At 42.2% G+C, this 15,124-nt stretch overlaps 1 protein-coding gene across 1 annotated transcript in view; it reads left to right on the top strand.

The window, feature by feature from the left end:
• Positions 1-15,124, top strand: part of LOC129818467 (astrotactin-2-like) — a 433,204-nt gene that overhangs the window by 173,040 nt on the left and 245,040 nt on the right. The gene's annotated exons all lie outside the window — the stretch shown is intronic.

Below are 15,124 nucleotides of genomic sequence, written 5' to 3'. Positions count from 1 at the left end.
TTGCTACTGTACCCAATAAAGCAAAAGTAACTGAACTAAATGACTATCACCCCATAGCACTCACTTATGTAATCATGAAGTGCTTTGAGAGGCTAGTTAAGGACCATAGCACCTTCATGTTACCTGATACCCTAGACCCACTTCAATTTGCATTCCGCCCCAACAGATCCAAGGACAATGCAATCGCCATTGCATTGCCCTATCCTGTCTGAACAAGAGAAATACCTATGTAAGAATGCTCTTCATCGACTACAGCTCAGCATTCAATACCATAGTGCCGCCCAAGTTCATCACTAATCTCAGGGCCCTGTGTCTGAAACTCTCCCTGTGCAACTGGTTCCTGGACTTCCTAACGGATTGACCTCAGGTGGTGAAGGTAGGCAACAACACCTCTGCCACGCTGATCCTCAACACGGTGGGCCCCACAGGGCTGCGTGCTGAACTCCCTCCTGTACTCCGTGTTCACCCATGACTGTGTGGCCACACACGTTTCCAACTCAATCATCAACAGTGGTAGGCCTGATTACCATGTCAGCCACAGAGATCAGGAGCAGACAGTCCTCATTAGCTGTGGGGGCCCATGTCAGTGGCTCGGTGTTGCTTTCCTCGAAGTGGGTGAGGTGAGCACCTTGGCAGAGTGGTGCCAGGAGAATAACCTCTCCCTCAACGTCAACAAAACGAAGGAGCTGATTGTGGACTACAACAGACAGCATAGAAAGCGTGCCCCCATCTACATCGACGGGGTCACAGTGGAGAGGGTCCTCGGTGTGCAAGTCACTGAGGACCTGAAATGGTCCCTTCACACCAACAGTGTGGCGAAGAAGGCGCAACAGCGCCTCTTCAACTTCAGGAGGCTGATGAAATTTAGGTTGGCCCCAAAACACAGACTTGTATAGACACACCATTGAGAGGATCCTGTCGGGCTGTATCCCTGCCTGGTACGGCAATTGCACCGGCCAAACCGCAGGGCTCCCCAGAGGGTGGTGCAGGCAACCCAACACACCATCTGGGGCTTAATGCTTACCCTCCGGGACATATAGAGCACCCGGTGTCACAGGAAGGCCAAGAAGATCATCAAGACCTCAGCCACCCGAGCCACGGCCTATTCACTGCACTACCATCTAGAAGGCGGAGATAGTACAGGCACATCAAAGCTGGGACAGAGAGACTGATAAACAGCTTCTATCCCCAGGTCATCAGACTGTTAAACAGCCACCACTAGATGGCCTAGGCCCAGTACCCTGCTCTGATCCTTAGACAATGTCACTAGCCGGCTACGACCGGGTACTCTTCCATACACCTTTAGGACTGCTGCTCCATTTACATAGTCATTGAACACTGGTCACTTTAATAATGTTTACATACTATTTATATATCTACTGCTGTAAAACATTTTTGATGATTTTTACATGTTTATTATTGTGTGCTTGTTTTTGTATTATTTTGTTTTCAACTGGTGACCGGTTTCAGCCTGCAGGCACCCGGCCCGCCACAAAGAGTCGCTAGAGTGTGATGAGCCAAGTAAAGCCTCCCCCCGGCCAAACCCTCCCCTACCCCGGACGGCGCTGGGCGTAGTAATGCCTCTAGCGCTACGATGCTGTGCCTTAGACCGTTGCGTTACTCGGGAGGCCCTATGTTCTGCTTGTTTGACATTTACTGCATTGATTGATAGGAGCTAGGAACATAAGATTTTAGCTGCACCCACCATAACACCTGTTAACTGTGTACGTGACCAATACAATTTTATTTAAGTTGAATTGTGCAGATGCTAAATTTGGTAACAGAATGAAGGCACAAACAGCACAAACCGTCTTTCTGTTTCCAAACTTTGCAAACTTTGCATCTGTCCAAATCAAATTGAATTGGTTGCGTACACAGTTAGTGAATGTGATATTGTAAAATGTTCAGTGGAAACAGTTAAAAGTATTCCTTGTGCATAAAGTTGTATGGTTTGTTTAACTTTGCAATCATTGGTTTTTGTTTGGCGTAACTTTTAAAGTGAAAAATCTTAGTCTCAGCATCACTCTGTCACCGTGCAATTGCTAATAACTGTAATAACAGGAAAGATAAAATACACCACACTGAGATGAGGTACAAATAAGTACCTCATACAGTGCCTTCTGAAAATATTCACACCGATTTACTTTTTCCACATGTTGTTGTGTTACAGCCTGAATTTAAAATGGATTAAATTGAGATGTTGTGTCACTGGCCTATAACAACGATACCCCTTAATGTCTGAGAGGAAATATGTTTTTAGAAATGTGTAGAATTTCTATTCAAACCCTTTGTTATGGCAAGCCAAAATAAGTTCAGGAGTAAATATGTGCTTAACAAGTCACGTAATAAGCTGCGTGGGGTCACTCTGTGTGCAATAATAGTGTTTAACATTATTTTGTAATGACTACCTGTAAGGCCTGGGTGTCGGAGTGTGGAGTCAAAGCGCAGGAAACAGCAGGTGCCAATACAAAATGTTCTTTAATGAACACGGACAAACCAGGCCACCCTACTAACACACTGGGTGTACTACTTAACCAACCCCAGACACGGTGGAAAGGAACACAGTCCAGAAAACACGTAGCACAAAACCAACACCACTACTTACAAACAAACAATCCCGCACAAAGAAACGTGCGGGCCGGCTGACTAATAAACCCAACTAATTACACCCTAATACAAAGCAGGTGCACCCAATAAACACATAGGGAGGGGGAGAAAAGGATCAGTGGCAGCTAATAGGCCGGTGACGACGACCGCCGAGCGCCACCCGAACGGGAAGGAGAGCCTGCCACGGTCGAAGTCGTGACACTACCTCATCTCTGCATCCCACACATTATCTGTAAGGTCCTTCATTCTAGCAGTGCAAACACATATTCAACCACAAGGAACAGGTTTTCCAAAGCCTCGCAAGAAGGGCTTTGTTGCCTACGAACTGGTTGAAAATGCTGCTTTATTTGGAAAGGAATACTCTCAATGTGCTTTAAAATTGCAAATGAATTTATGCATCATGTTAGAATATGGTGTTTTAAACTTGCACATAGTGGGATTGAGAGAAAGATAAACAAATGTTGGGAGAACAAGAGTGGAAAAAGCCTATGGTTTAGGCTACCTAGGTAAGACTGAACTAGGCCGACACGCATTTCTCCCTGGTTCCATGTGTTTATCCTATATTTAATTCCCCCTGCAAGTATGTATTTATACTGAACAAAAATATAAACGGAACATGTATAGTGTTTGTCCCATGTTTCATGAGCTGAAATAAAAGGTCTCAGAAATGTTCCATACGCACAAAAATCTTCTTTCTTTAAAATTTGGTGCACAAATTTGTATACATCCATGTTAGTGAGCATTTCTCCTTTGACAAGATAATCCATCCACCTTAAACAGCATGATTGTTACACAGGTGCAGCTGTGCTGGGGACAATAATAGGTCACTCTAAAATGGGCAGTTGTCTCACACAACACAATCGCACAGATTCTAAATGTTTGAGGGAGTGTGTGTTTGGCATGCTGACTGCAGGAATGTCCAATAGAGCTGTTGCCAGATAATTAAATGTTAGTTGCTCTACCATAAGCCACCTCCAACATAGTTTTAGAGAATTTGGCAGTACGTCCAACCAACTTCACAACCGCAGACTGCGTGTAACCACGACAGCCCAGGACTTCCACATTCGGCTTCTTCATTTGTGGGAACATCTGAGACCAGCCACCCGGACAGCAGATGAAATGTAGAAGTATTTCTGTCTGTAATAATGCTCTTTGGTGGGGAAAATTAGCTGGGCCTGGCTCCCCAGTCATGTAAAATCCATAGATTAGGGCCAATTAAATTTATTTCAAATGACTGATTTCATTATATGAACTGTAACTCAGTAAAATTGTTGAATTTATCGCATGTTGCATTTTTTTTGTTTAATATATTTGTCATTATACTTTTCCAAAAGCCCAGATGTTCATTTACAGTCCAGTTTCATGTTAAGTTACATGGTTTCTGTTTACTAAAATTGTCAGTTTATTTTCTCAGGCAAACATTTTTTCCTTCACTATTTAATGTAATTTATCTGCTGCATTAGGGCCTATCCTGTAGTGGAGTGTATGCAGTGTTTAGGAGCTCATAAAAATGTGTTAATACTAAGGAGGTAGATGTTTCATATATTTACTTGTTTCATTTTCATATTTTGCTTCTTCTTCGTGTAAGTTTCGGCAGAATTGATGCTGTGTTGCGTATTGCTGCCTTTCACAGGTCTGAGTGTGAATTGCACAGGGGAAAAGGGAAGGGATTTTATTTTATATACTGTATATATAACCATACACATATACACCACTATACCCCCCAAAAAACACCACCCTGATTCCACTACTTTGCCCTAGCATATCCTAGTCCAGGCCAACAGCCTGGGAGAATGGAACCCCTTCTCTTAAAACTTCCTGTAAATCTTCTGCGCTAAAATCTGGGATTTATGCTCAATCAGTAGAGTACAATTAATAACCATATTTATACATGTAAGACATCCTACCTTACTAAAGCTCATCCTCTCTAGATCTCTCTCTTCACGTCTACTCACTGCGGGGCTCCCAGTCGAATCACTCATCTTGGGCTATCCTCTGCTCTCTTCACTGCCTTAGCATAGAAAACGTTATACCCCACTCAAACTACGGCAATCTCAGCCTGTCTCTCTCTCACAGGGCACTTCTGATCCCCAGCTGCATGCCCACCCCCACAGTTGACACAGTGATTTCTCTATCCCAACCTTACACTCTCTCTGACTATGCCCTTCTTCACATTTTTCACATCGTGGATCTCCCTTCTACACACTGCTGCAACATGTCCGAATCCTTGGCACCTTAGTGGGTTTGGAACATAGTCCCTCACAGAATAGCAAATAATAACCTAACCTGACCTTTTTAAGGTAGAAACTCTGTGTCAAAGCTCAACAAAACAGGGTATTTTCAGTCTCGTCAATGCCAACCGGTCTACCTCTCACCAAATGGCGGGTCCCACCAGGAATATTATTTTTCATTTGATCCACCTCTACACTCAACACTACCCCACTGATCACTCCTTTGAGCAGCGTCCTTCTCCGGTGAGCGTCCACTGGCCCTGGGTGGAGGATGAACAAATAATCTAAACAATTGCAATTCTCTGAACGTTCACAGATGTAACAGTTTCCAGTTTGTCCTTTACCCAGCTTGAAACAACGTGTGGGTTGGACAAAAAAGCTGAAATTCACTTTTTCACATTTTATTTCTCCGAAATAATCTCAAGACATCAGTCAGGAAGTTAAAGCTTGGTCACAAATGGGTCCTCCAAATGGACAATGACCCCAAGCATATTTCCAAAGTTGTGGCAAAATGGCTGAAGGACAACAAAGTCAAGGTATTGAAGTGGTCATCACAAAGCCCTGACCTCAATCCCATAGAACATTTGTGGGCAGAACTGAAAAAGCATGTGCGAGCAAGGAGGCCTACAAACCTGACTCAGTTACACCAACTTTGTCAAGAGGAATTGGCCAAAATTCACCCAACTTATTGTGGAAAGCATGTGGAAGGCTACCTGAAACGTTTGACCCAAGTTAAACAATTTAAAGGCAATTCGACCAAATACTAATTGAGTGTATGTAAACTTCTGACCCACTGGGAATGTGATGAAAGAAATAAAAGCTGAAAGACATCATTCTCTCTATTATTATTTTGACATTTCACATTCTTAAAATGAAGTGGTGATCCTAACTGACCTAAAACAGGACATTTTTACTAGGATTAAATGTCAGGAATTGTGAAAAACTGAGTTTAAACGTATTTGGCTAAGGTGTGTATTGTAAAGTTACGAATGAGATGCCAAAATTGAGTTTAATCGTGGCCTGGGGTAGTTAGCGGTTAGGGCCGCATATAGGTCACATATAGGTCTGCTATGTTTGCGTGTGTTCTATTCCGACCCACACCCTTTTTGAAAAAATAACTCAAAATGTGTACTTAGGTAAAAGTGTTGTTAATTAGATTGTAATTTGTAAAAGTAGCCCTCTTAAGAAACTCCTCGAGTAAAAAATTATCCGGTCACAAAACAGATTAAAACTAGTCAAAAGTTTTAGAACTCCCCCATTTTTCCAGTTTTTATTGAAATATTAGCACTTCAAGTCCAGTGACTTGCGTTAATCTGCCAGTGGTTAAATAAACATTTTAGGTTGCCAACACCTGAAAAAGAATGTACATTTCAGAGTTATAAAAAAAGTAATTGCTTTAGGAAATAAATAATGGGTTAACAATTTACAGCTGTTCTGCAGCAATGTAAGTAAATTAAGCGTTGAAAGTTGATGCTAACAAGTCCTACAGATGCCCCAACTTTTGTTGATTACTTACAAACCCTCTGTCTGTATAAAAGCAGTATGGGAACAGACTGTGTTACTAGACCCCCTTAAGCCAGCAGCATACCACCCTGCATACCACTGCTGGCTTGCTTCTGAAGCTAAGCAGGGTTGGTCCTGGTCGGTCCCTGGATGGGAGACCAGATGCTGCTGGAAGTGGTGTTGGAGGGCCAGTAGGAGGCACTCTTTCCTCTGGTCTAAAAAATATTCCAATGCCCCAGGGCAGTGATTGGGGACACTGCCCTGTGTAGGGTGCCGTCTTTCGGATGGGACGTTAAACGGGTGTCCTGACTCTCTGAGGTCATTAAAGATCCCATGGCACTTATCGTAAGAGTAGGGGTGTTAACCCCGGTGTCCTGGCTAAATTCCCAATCTGGCCCTCAAACCATCATGGTCACCTAATAATCCCCAGTTTACAATTGGCTCATTCATACCCCTCCTCTCCCCTGTAACTACTCCTCAGGTCGTTGCTGCAAATGAGAATGTGTTCTCAGTCAACTTACCTGGTAAAATAACGGTAAAATAAAAAAGCATTATTTGGACAGTATTGTACTGCAGGAAGTAGTGTGTTGCTTTCATAATGGTGAGAAAAAGGCAATTACCAAAGGAAGACAGACATACCATTATAACCCTTACAAGTGTAGGTCTTTCCTTTAGAGAAATTGCAAAGAAAGCCAAGGTGTCAGTGAGTAGTTTCCTACACCATCAAAAGACACTTGGCAACTGGAGGAAACTCTGACAGGAAGAGGTCTGTCAGACCCAAAGACACAACAGAATCAGAAGACATGTTTCTGAGAGTCAACAGCTTGCGTGATAGGCAGCTCACAGGACAACAGCTTCTAGCACAGCTTAACACTGATTGAAGTAAGCAAGTCTCAGTTTCAACTGTGAAGAGAAGACTTTGACCTGCAGGTTTGACAGGTCAGGTGGCAGTAAGAAAGCCATTGCTAAGATGGCAAAATAAGAAAAAGAGGCTTGCCTGGGCCATGAAGCACCGTCAGTGGACTACTGAAGACTGGAAGAAAGCTTTATGGACCGCTGAAATTTGCATTCTTTGGTTCATCTTGCAGGGATTTTGTACACCATTGAGTAGGCGAAAGGATGGTTCGTCAGTGTGTGATACCAACTGTCAAACATGTAGGAGGAAGTGTGATGTTCTGGGGCACTTTTGCTGGATCCAGAGTGGGCAACTTGCACAGAGTGAGTGGCACCCTGAACCACAACAGCTACCACAGCATTTTGCAGCGGCTTGCACAGAGTGAGTGGCACCCTGAACCATATCAGATACCACAGCATTTTGCAGCGCCATACAATACCCTCTGGTGTACGCCTACTTGGTCAGGGGTTCATCCTACAGCAAGATAATGACCCAGAACATACCTTCAGGCTATGGGGTTTATCCTACAACAAGATAATGACCCAGAACATACCTGCAGACTATGGGGTTTATCCTACAGCAAGATAATAACCCAGACCATACTTCCACGCTATGTCACAACTACCAAGAAGAAAAGACAGTAGGCTTCAAATCATGCAATGGCCATCACAGTCTCCAGACTTAAACCCCATTGAGCTGGTTTAGGATGAACTGGGTAGAAGGGTGAAAGCAAAGCAACCTACAAGTACAACACATTTGTGGGAACTTCTGCAACAGTGTTGGGAAGAACTTTCCGAGCAATATTTGTTTTCCGTTGTAGAATGAATGCCACGAGTGTGTTTGGCTGTTATGTCTAGAAAAGGTGGCTACATTGATAGGTAAACCATTTAGCGAAAATGTTGTTAAACAAAACGATTCCATAATTTATTTTGTCTCCAATTGTTTATTTGTTCTATGCTTTAATTTCAGAGTACATTTAGACATTAAACTGTGTGAATTTCAATAAAAACTGAACAAATGGAGGTGTTCTAAAACTTTTTACCGGTAGTGTAGTTTGGTAATCTTTTACACCTTATAGTAAACTGTGACAGCAAACAAAAAGGACAACAACTTAGTGCAATTGATTTTACAATTTTTTATTATTATTGGTGCCTACCAGCACCATCTTGCAGATGTCTTCCATCACAGGAAGTCTCCAATGACATCAAAGTCTGTAAGCTGTACAGTTTCAATTACGGTCTTATTCAAAGTTGACTTAGTATCTATCAATGTGCTCAATTTCATCAAAAGGTAAATGGTACTTAAGATATTGGAATAATTTTACAATTTCAATAGCATTAATGAAATGTATTTCACCAAGTGTGATGTTTCATTTTTCACGCAGAATGAAATGTCAAGGAGAATCAGGCAATCAAGTTACAACAGTCAAACAACAATCAGTTTTGAAATGTCACTATCAACATTGTTACTAGTATGCAAATCAAACACATTTCAGATTACAATTAAACATCAAGGTATGTATTCAGGTCAGAATCATGGAAGTAATAAATCATCAAACAGTGCATATATCAATTACCATAGTCATCTCAATCATCTTTTCCCTGCCAAGGTAGGATTTACCCTCCATCCTCATTCTCTTCCCAACCTCTCCTTTCAACTTTGAAGGGTATTTTATTTTCTTGGCTGGACCATTTTCTTCACACTCGGTTGTGCCGCTACAAGCTGTAAATAAAAAAACACAAACCAACACATTATTTATAGTATATAACACAAAATGCTTACTGAGATGATACTCTGACTGTATGACAGATGTGCTTATAGGCCTCGTCATAAAAACAGAATGACATTTAGACACACACAGAGTGAGAGAGCGCAATGGAGTGGGAGGATGCTGCGCTGGACTGACTAGTTGATCGAGCTAATGTTAGCTACCTAGCCATTTATTTTGCACTCTCAAAACACAATTTCAACAGCAGAATTATATCTAATATTACAAAGGCAGAATTGAACCCACAAAAAAATAAAATCCTCAGGATGGAGACATGTGCTTCACTTCAAGAATCGTGGTGGGTATACAGGGTTTGACGGACAACTTTAAGAGCCAATGAACTTAAGAGTTTTGATGAAAAGCTATTTTGAATACATTTCATTGGTCAAGGGGTCTTGAAATGTTCATACAGACATAAAGGGGAATCAAGTATTGATTCATGTAAGAACTTAAATCACCAAATTTGAAGTTAATAGGTTTTCGTCTGTCAGCAACAATATAATAATATAAATCTATGTAAGTGAAGTGATTTTGTTAAAATGTACAGGAGTAAAAAGTAAGTTACTTCCTTCAGAAATGACTTGAGTATATAGAATAACTATCTTCGAAATAATGACTCAGGATGTCGGTTGTGAGATGAAAGCTTCATTTTATTAATACTTGTTCACGTTACATTATACCATTTTTGATTCTACAAAACAATAAAAGAAAGTTGCTAGCCAGGATAATCACTTGTCACTTGTACATAACTGGCACGTTCTGTTGTTTTTTTACTTCCTGTTGCATGGCATTCTGTTACTTGCAGTCAATAGCGTAATCCAATAATAACTGATACAACAGAAATATGTACGTAGTTCTCTCAATCTCCATCACATTAATTCAAATACAATTACTCTTACATATGTAAATAACTGTAAAATAAAATATCTTAAGATACAGCTCAATAAATTCACTGTAAACATTATACAAAATCCTCCCCCCGATGAACAAAATTGTTCATCTATATTTCTAAGCAGTATATCAACTGAATGTCCATCTTTTGATCTGTTTTTGTTCCATTTTCAGTGTGGTCATCAGGTTTTTTGCTAGTCTTGCTCCAATCACAGCTCCCATGAGCTCCAGGCGTGGCAGCATCATTTTCTTGAGTGGAGCTACCCTGGACTTGGATGTGACTAGACTTGTCGTTATTTCCCTGTATCCTTGTCTTGTCATTCACCTTGCAGGTAAGCTACTGTAGTTTCAGTGTGTGGCTGGTCTGTGGCTGCATGTCTGTTCTGTACCACCTTGGTATGGTGAGCTGGTGTAGCTGAGGTAGTTCTGAACACCACTGTTGCCATTCTCGTATCCGATCAGGTGGTAACTCTTCGCCCCAGCTGAGTCCCCTCTCCCACATTTCCTGGAACATGCACTTGATCCTGATGTTGAAGGGGGTCAGGAAGCTAAGAGAGTCGAAGATACGTGCAGACGACTGCAGAACACTTCTCTTTGTGCTTTCCTTTTGCTTTAGAATGGTGGAGGTCAAACACAAGGTAATCTGTTCCCGGTCTCCACACTCAACCTAAAACTTTGGGCACTACTCCTTGTGTTTCTAGCGCCAACGGGTGGTCAGTTGTCGTATTCTCCTCCCATTTTGTTTTCAGTTCAGGAGAGTTGGTCATCCACTTGCAGAGGTCCATGCCTGCAGCAGTCAGCATTCACTTTGCAGTTGTTGTCACAAGGTAAGCCTCTTCAACATCGCATGAACTTGCAATCAAGTCATTTACATTGAGTGACTCTCTCAATGTCTCTACAACTTCTGGTTGTTCTGTTTCATATTGTATCAGGTGCTTCCTGATTGTAGCTGCGAGCAAGAATGGACTTGGGGAAGCTCCAAATACCACTCTGTTCATCCTCAGCATGTGCATATCCTCTTCATTTTCTCCCCTTGGTGTGCCTGTGAGCCCCAGGAATCTCACGACATCTATGTCTCTCTCTTCTATGGATATCTGCAGGAAAGCCTTCTTGATGTCTGCCATGAATGCGATCTCATGTAGTCTAAACTTTATCAGAACAATGCTCCACGTTCAGGTTCGGTCCTGTGAGTAGACAGTCATTGAGGAATTGACAGGTATCTTCATGGGACGAGGCATCAAACAACACCGTACTGCATGGTGAGGTAAGTAGTATTTCACATTGTCTGCGCTTGATGCGTTGTCTTTCGGCACGTCCTCTGCCATATCCTGTTGTAAGTAGTCCTTTATTACTTCGTTGTATCTGCTGTACAACGTCCCATCCTTCTTCAGTCTTCAGACCGTCAAACTGTTTCTTGGCGATTCTATAGTTATCTTGGAGTTGTGGTATTTCTCATTTCCATGGCAACTCCACGTGGTATCGTCCATCTTTGAAGGTGGTTGTTCTCTCGAACCTCTGTAGAGCCTCGTTTTCCTCTGCATTCTGTGTTTTCTCGCTTGTGATACCCAGAGACTCAAGCTCCCAGAATGCATGCAGTTGTTTGGAGAATAGACACTTTACATGGACACTGGTCCCTGCAACGACCATCCAAAGGTGCTCTCTAAAGCAAACATCATCTCTGTCAGTTGCTCCACTCAGCCTGATACTATCTGCCAGTAGTACTCTGTTCCTATCAGGACAGAGAGTTCAGGATCATTGTCATCTTCTGGAAAGTCTGCGAGCTGCAGTCCCTTTCTATTGAGCTCATGTTGAATCTGCTCACCAGGAGCCTTCATCACAGCTTTGCACACTTGTGGGGTTTCAATTGCCTCTATTTCAATGCTCTGCTGTTTGTCCCAGACATTCTCCAATATTAATTGTATTATGTTGCTTTGGGACGTTGCTGGAGCAGAGGAGCCAAACGTGTGAAGAGTGAATGCCTCTTGTCTGGTCGCTTCAGACGCTTCACAAGATTTTTTATGTACAAAGCTTCTCTGACTGCCTCCATCTAGTAAGCAACGAGCTATCTTCCTGCCCGATGGGCCTTCTACCCATGCCTTTGCCGTTTGTAGCAACACAGTGTTCTGTCCATCTGGTTTCATCTTCACTGAATGGGGAATAACTGAGGAAATAACAGCATCTGCAGAAACAGTAGGGGGTTGCACCTCACTCCTCTTACCGGTACACACAGCAATTTGATGTCTGCTTCCACATGTTGCACATGACATGTCTTTGACTTGACATAATTTTGCTATGTGTTTCTGTCATAAACATACAAAACATCTTCCCATTTTCTTTCGTTTCTCTTTGCATGCAGCAATATTGTGGTCTGAGCCTGTTTTCTAATTTGTGGTCTGCACTGTCACAGAAGAGACCGTTTTGTTCCTTCTGGCTGGCTGTGTGCAATGCCGCAGCAGATGGCATGTTGGGTCTTTTTGTTTTCATTTCATTGGAGGAGCATGGCTTGTTCCATGGTTTGCTCTCTTTCTGTTGGTTGCATGATCTTGTAATTTGTAGTGCTCTCTCCCTGCTCTGAACCTCCCTCTGTACGAAACTGACTATTTCAGACACTTTCCATTCGTCATCTACTCCCCTCTGACGACTAATAGTCAAGAGCTAAGTCTTCTGGAATCATATGCAGTAAGATTGGGTATAGTAGGCTTCTGTAGGATTCTGGCAATACACCCAGTGATTCCAAACTCCAATTCTGAATTTCACATTCATCATATAGCTGCCTCAATGCATTTAGATCAGAGGATTTCTTCACAGTAGTGAGATTCAGCAGCTTTGACATGTGAGCACTAATCACAAGATCCTTCCTTTCAAATCTTGTGAAGAGCGATTGCATCATCATAGTTACTGTCTGTTAACGTCATTTGAGGTCAGTGGCAGTAACCTCTGGATCACACTAGCACTGAGGCAACCAAAAATGTATTTGGCATATTGATTGACTTGAACATATAGTAAAACAGTTAATCTAAAAACAGATTTTCCTTCATTAAAAATACATGTACCCCCTACAAATATGAAAATGTATTATAATCCACATAAGAATTCACACGAGACACACTGTGGCTTAAATAGGATACTTGAACTGACGCCCAGTGGACCTGCAGTTTAAGTTATTGTATAGCTTACAAACAGTTCTAGCTGGTCCTGGCGGTAATTTTAAATATTCAATATTTATTAAAATCCTCCTGCTGCAGGATTATTTCACTTCTGCGACAAAATGGGTATTATTAAGATCTGACATCTGTACATGTAAGTCCAGTTGGTTTGTATTCAGGAGATGAAGGGTTGAACGAATTGAACAAAGGTTTGTACTCAGGAGACGAAGGTCTGTACTTCATAAGCCCTCGCGTCATCACACTTATGTCATCCCACGGCCATTGAATCCGCTTCTATCATCATTCTTTTTTTTTGTTTGTGTTGCTACGCTTCACCGGTTGGACCATGCTCCACTGTGCATTCTAAAGTGCACGCAAATGTGTGCCAGTATTTCTGGGCACGGGAGGGCATTCTCCAGTCTTCTGTTTTGTTTGGAATTAGGCCTATGTGATGCTAATTAATGAATTAATGAATATGTTGTTGATACCATTTATATGTTCAAAGAGTGTTTACCCAGTCTGCTTTAGTCATGGATATGATTTCCGAAAGTGTTTTGCTTATATTTTAAATGCGAGTAATTCGATCCTTGCTAGATTGTGGGCCATTTTGGAATGCTCTAAGGTGTTTACGTGGCCATGGGGGAGGTCAATATATAACGGTGTGACAGGTGTTTGATTTTGCCATTCACAGAATTGCACATGTAGAGGGTGGTCAGAGCCTAGTAGACTCCACCTGTGCCTAGTGAGTTAGTGAGTTATATAATGCCTGCTTAGTCCGAGTCCTTTCGTTTTGTTTCATTGCCTTTTTGAAACACTATCTTCTTTTGTATTACTATCATTTAACTTTTCCTCCTGCTAATGTTGAACAGTGGGCACCTACTGCATATTGTTGTAGAGATTTGGGGACTCGAAGTCGGGCCCAGCGACTGTCAAACCAATTCCAAAAACACATTCTGTGAGTCCATCCCAGACACTGTAATCGCAGTTATGTTAAGGTTGCTACATTACCGCCTTACTTTGGGAGAGCATGCCCCCACACTTCTCTATACCAAGCTGACGTGTACACGCCTCTTCGATGGTCTCACAGGCGACATCTCACTTTTGACACTAATGTAGCAAATTCGGTGGGGGTAGTCCCGACCGGGATACGAACCCGGGTCCGGCGACTGTCAAGCCAACACCTTAATTCGATACGCAAAGATGTTAGAACCCCTTTATGGCATTGCTAGGTGTGGAGTACATTTCACAACAATATATTGTTACTCTTTACTATGGTGAAGTTTGGTCTCATCATCCTAAGGCTTCACGCTTCATTCTGTTTCTGCATTGCGATGGCTTTATTCAGTGGTTAAAGGGGAGCATGCCTTTCAAGTGATCCGCTCCATAAAACTCTTTGAAGGGTTCGCCTAGCGAGCCCATGTAAACAGCTCATCTAATAGAAAGCGTTCAATAATTCCGGCCTGAAAATGTCACAAAGTGAGACATATAAAAGGCCTTTCCATCAACTTCCATCAAATGCTGATTTTGTTTTCCCTAAATATAATTCATTCCAAGAACCTGCGTGCGAAAGCTGCTTGCACTCCTGTCTCCTTGGCACGCTTTTGCGTGAGGTGCAAAATTATTACCTTTGATCCGGTGTTTCAAGTAGACTAACTAATCCACTACACAATGCGAAACGGCTCGCCTCAAAGACAGGTTGGCCAAGGCATATTGCAGTCATTGCGTTTTTAGTTTCTCCTTTCTTCATTACGTGGAGATTGTGTTTGTAGTCGTTGAGAGATGAGATTTTAACAGCATGCTTTTAGGATGAGTTGAAGAACCCTGATAGAGAGCTGCAACTATGAATAGACTGCAGTGTAGCCTAAACACTTAGCAGATTTGACTTTCAAGGGCCTAGTAAATGTTTTGAGTAGGAAATTCAGGGTCGTTGGAAACTAAAGCAATATGTTTGCTGTATGGTAGTCGACCATTTATTTGGGGATCTTGATGGGTATTGTATAGGCCTTTAGTTGGTGGGTGAGGGAATAAGGAAGAAGGAACACTGAGAAATGAATGGCTAAATGTGGTCTTTTATGGTTGAATG

This window comes from Salvelinus fontinalis, chromosome 21 (assembly GCF_029448725.1).
Source record: "Salvelinus fontinalis isolate EN_2023a chromosome 21, ASM2944872v1, whole genome shotgun sequence".
NCBI classification, from domain to species: domain Eukaryota; kingdom Metazoa; phylum Chordata; class Actinopteri; order Salmoniformes; family Salmonidae; genus Salvelinus; species Salvelinus fontinalis.
The sequence above is the reverse complement of the archived record's forward strand: the minus strand, read 5'-3'. Positions and strand labels throughout refer to the sequence as shown.